Raw genomic sequence first — 5,543 nt, 5'->3', positions numbered from 1 at the left:
TCATTAATTGAAGGGGTAGAATGGTAATTTCAATTAATACTCCCTTCGTCGAACCAGGAAATATACAATTGCTTTTGCGTTATTAAACTTAACATTAAATATATCTATATATTTGTAAAATTTATTCTATGAATATCATTGTATTTGTATTATAAAAGTCTAAAAGAGGTACTTTTGTCATTTATCTTTATTTGTACTATATTTTTTTGATATAATAATTAATATACTAATGTTGTGTTTGGTACAGAGAAATGAGGCAGAGAAATACAAATGGTATCATTTCTCTTGTTTGTTTGAGTCAAAAGAAATGGAACTTGACAAATAAATCATTTTCATTTTTCTTTGTTTTCATTTCTCTCCCATATGCAGAGAAATGGAGAGAAATGATGTTGCAATATATATATTTTTTAATTTTTAAAATTTTTTGTACTATTTAATTTTTATAATTTTTTAAAAATTATATTATATTAATTTTACAAAAAACAAACTTAGTTTATTTTTAAAGTATTTAATTTTTACGACATTTTAAGAAATTGTACTAAAATATAATCTTAAAAAACATCGTATATAATTTATAATTTTTTTAAAAAAAATTTACCAAAAATATTTTTCATGAATTCTCATTCGTTAAAACTCTCTTTTTATCGTGTTAATCATTTATTTTTGTTTGCTCATTCATATATCTGCATTTTTATTAGATTTCTCAAATCAATTCTCTTTTTATCAAACAATAGAATTAATTCTCATTCTCTACTCAATTCCATTTCTCTCCAATTCTATTCTCTACTGTCATTTCTCTGCAATTCCATTCTCTGTACCAAACGCCCCCTAAGATCTACACAAAAAAATAACTGTATACTTTCGAGTCAGACAGATGTAGTATATAAACTCAAGTTCAGCCGCCACTGCATTATTTCAATATGTTAGAAAAAGGAAATCATTATATTTTTATTATTATTTAATAATTTATTATAATAATATAATATTTAACATAAATATATTAATAGCACACGCTACAAATAAAAAAAGTCACATATAAAATGTAATAAAAGCACAACATATATTTTTAAAAAAATATATCTAATAATAAAAAAATATAAATACTACAAACCCTAAAAGTGATTTGATGCGCTGCATATTTATAACATGTGTAAAAAAAAAAGAAATAATCATTATATTTTTATAATTATTTAATAATTTTCTTAAAATAATAATATTATACTTTGTATAAATAAAATAAATAGTACACATTACAAATAAAAAATTACATATATAATGTAATAAATGCACACATACAAGTATTCATTTAAAACCTCAATTATAGAAATCTAAACAAAACAATTCTTAATCATTTAGGGAAAATGGTGAATGTGTGCACCACCAATGCCCTAGCACGTGTGATACTCGGTCGACGGGTGGTCCGCCATTGCGAGGGTGGCGGGGATGGCAAAGCCGACGAATTTAGAGGAATGGTACTCGAGTTGATATTTTTGTTAGGCGTGTTTAGTGTGGGCGGGTATATCTCTCCCCTCGAGGGGTTCGATTTGCAAGGGCTTGCTGCCAAGATGAGGAATCTGTAAGAAAATTATTCTCAATTAGAATATGTTAGCGGAAGCGAATGATGTAATTTAAACAAACCTCCAACCATTGCTAAAAATTAAATTTATTTTTGAAATCTTCTTCTTCATGCAAACGGTAGATTGAAACCGTGGGAAGATGGCGTTGCTAAACTCTGGAACCCTTGGGAGGATGTTGCCAGATTCTGGAACCCTAGGATGACGTTGCCAAACCCTGACTCTCAAATAGCAATGGTGTATTCTAATTTTCTGAGAGTATGTTTAGTAACCCGTATGTGAGAGTATTTATAATTAAAAAGAAAAAACGTCAATCACGGTTTTTCTGCCACTTCTCACGTATATTTTGAATGTGATGGACTTAATGGGAGAAAAGTGGGCCACAATTTAAGGCCAGTTTAATTATATAGGATAATTAAAAAATAATCAAAATTCAAATAGGATTAATTAATTAATCAAACTAACATTCTCCCACTTGGCCCACTCAAACCATCACAACGTAACGAGCAACCTTACATACGAATCATGGCGGTAGGTCTTCTATAAACGAATGTTACCGAGCATCTCAAACTAAATTCACAACTTAATGAATAAATCTTATATTTATTCCGGGTTAAACTTATGCGAGTTTTCTCAATAATAAACAAATATGTGCACAATAGAGCGAGAAAACATCAAACTAAATAAGAGTTTCAAATAACAACGCGCGTAAATAAACTACATTGTAGAATCAAGTTCCACACTTGCTATGTGGTCTCTCAAATTCTTTAGTGGCATACCTTTAGTCAAGGGATCAGCAAGCATCAACACTATACTAACGTGTTCAATGACCACTTTATTTTCCTTGACACGTTATCTTAAGGTTAAATACTTGATGTCGATGCGTTTACTTCGACTTCCACTCTTATTGCTTTTAGCCATAAACACCGCAGCAGAGTTGTCACAGTACAACTTGATCGGTCTAGAAATAGAGTCAACGACTCTAAGCTCGGATATGAAACTCTTCAACCATACACCATGTGAGCTAGCCTTGAAACGTGAAACAAATTTAGTCTCCATAGTGGAAGTAGCAGTGATAGACTGCTTTGCACTTCTCCAGGAGATAGCTCCACCAGCCAACATGAACACAAAACCCGATGTGGATTTCCGAATGTCAATGCAGCCAGCGTAGTCCGAATAGGAGTAGCCAATCACTTCCAAGACATTAGTTTGTCTATACATGAACATGAAATCCTTCGTACCTTGAAGGTACCTCATATAACATCCCTTTATCATTAATTGCAAACAAAATATCATCTACGTACAACACAAGGAAGCAAATACGACTCCCACTAACCTTCTGGTATATATAGTGATCCATGACGTTTTCTTCAAAGCTGAATGAAGAGATAACATCATGAAATTTCAAATACCATTGACGGGAGGCTTGCTTCAATCCATATATAGATTTATTAAGCTTACAGACTAAATTTTCTCATATTCCCCCCATCAATAGTCTTTCATCCTCTTGAACACACATGGTATCAATTCATTGATGAACCATTTATCTTTATGTGTGTTGTAGGATAATGTCCCGCATCCGCATTATGTGCTTGCGCACACCCCTCACACCCGTGAATCTCATGGTGGAGAACTGAATGACTGGCATAATCAATGTCCATCCAGCTTAAATGAAGGAGGATCATTTCCTTCCAGATTTCGTAATTATCACCAGTTAATTAGGGGACATCACACTTAATGTCAGAGAAATTCATAGGATTAAACGCTCCAAAGTTAAATATACATGTTCATCAATAAACGAGACAAGTAAATTACATGTTCTACCAATGTAAATATGTTAAGACATGAATCTAAAGACATAAGACTTGCCTGTGGACTAAAGTTTTACTCAATTAGATTCAAACAAAATCTAACAATAAAACTATCAAATTGTGTTCCATTTTCTTAACTCTTGCGGGTAGATTAAGAAATACAACTCGATATTTTATCCTAATTACTCATATAAATATAACAAGACTCCTGTGGGTAGATCTCATCACATTGTACATGATAATTACAATCGATATCTATTAATGTGATTTCAAATAAATCATGAATAAATGTTTAATTAATCAAGGATTTTGTGGCTATTCCCCAATTAAATAAAATTTAAAATAAATCACAAACATCATGAACATAATCTGAAGTACACATGTCTATAAGCTATTGAGTCCTCCGTATGTGAATTTATAAAATAAATTAGCAATCTTATTACAAGTTATTGAGCAACATCAACAATTGTCTTTGGACAAATTACTGACTCGCCAGTGATAAATTTGTTTTAACAATCGAAAGTTGACAATAAAGTAGTGTGTCGAACAATACTCCATCTTTGGACAAATCTATTGTTCACACACAAATAACTAAATTATCATCACCACATCAATGTCATTAAACATGCATGTAACTACTTAATCGCTGATTTGCCTTTGGGTCAATCAGCAGCCTTATAAATTATATACACAACCTTCTAACATATAAAACAAACCGATCTATGCAGCAGAGGCTGCTTTGGCAACATTACTGTTTCAACCAATTCATAAAATACATTATACTCTTTATTGCTAATTAAATTCACCGTAAAATAAAATATATATGTCCAATACATATGAAAGCTATAACAACAATTAATTTATGGACTCATTAAAATAATTTAGTAGTCCAAGAAAATAATAGATGCGGCGAATCAGAATGAATTCACAATTATGTTTACCAATTAACTGATTAAATCACAACACTATATTGATACAAATATCAAATAAATGATCCGCATTATTCTATAAACTGGTCTCATGAATTGCAAATGCATAGTCATAATTGCATATAAATATTCACAATTATATATTGCCAAATTGCAAAATTATTTTGACCAAAATTAAATAAATAAACTAAACTAAGAGCTGTTGTATATGGATGTGCGATTCCAACTATAATTGCACACTCATGAACATGGATGCATATTTAATCAATTGAGTTACACAAAATAGATGAATAAATGAATAATTAAACACCCATATTGTACCCTCATAATTGCACCCTTATTAAAAAACATATAATTTTATACTTAAATAATCAATTTAATCATATGTGTTCAATACAAATAAAATTTGCAATGAAAGCAAATTGTTTTGAAATATTTGAGAATAATTCAAATCTCACAAATTATTTCAAAAATTATAACAATAAATTAATGACAGTCGCTCATATCTTAATATGATTGCAGTTATTTTAGTTATACACCAATCAATTATTATATCACAAAATTAATTAATCTAAATAGGTATCATAATCGGTGCAAACCGACAATCAAACAAATAGATATAATCAAATATATTTAATTTGATTTATTCAATATATATAACTGCGAACAAACCGGATATATTTAAAACAGATAAAATAATTGTAATACTGCAAGTACATAGTAGGTAAGTTTCCATACAATCCAGTCAGCATTGATTAATCTCTTTATCAATCAATTAATTCAACCAAAACAATAATGGATGCAATCGAAATCAATAGCAATTGAGACAAAGTTCAATTAATTAACTGTAACATATATGAATATAATCAATTGATAATATTTTCGATCCTTCACCAAAGTGATTCCGATTAAACATCTCCCGATTAAATATATATATCTCAACTATTAAACACGGAATGACTTCCTAAAGGTAATTAATTGTGCATACAAGTTGACACATATATAAAGTGCACAGAGATATTACAGAAGAACCTGAACACTCCATCGAAATACAGAAAAAATTCGGAAACTTAATATTTTGCATAAAATAATTTCAAAATAAAATTCAAATTTTTTCTCAAAAAATAGAATGAAGACTTTCTCAAATCGCAAGATCGGATCTTGATCAAGAAAATATCGCCAAGCAATTGTTGAAAATAAAAAACCAAAATATTTCCAAATAAGAAATT

Source organism: Andrographis paniculata, unplaced genomic scaffold, assembly GCF_009805555.1.
Source record: "Andrographis paniculata isolate CXL003 unplaced genomic scaffold, ASM980555v1 Contig53END, whole genome shotgun sequence".
NCBI classification, from domain to species: domain Eukaryota; kingdom Viridiplantae; phylum Streptophyta; class Magnoliopsida; order Lamiales; family Acanthaceae; genus Andrographis; species Andrographis paniculata.
Note: the sequence above shows the minus strand (reverse complement) of the source record.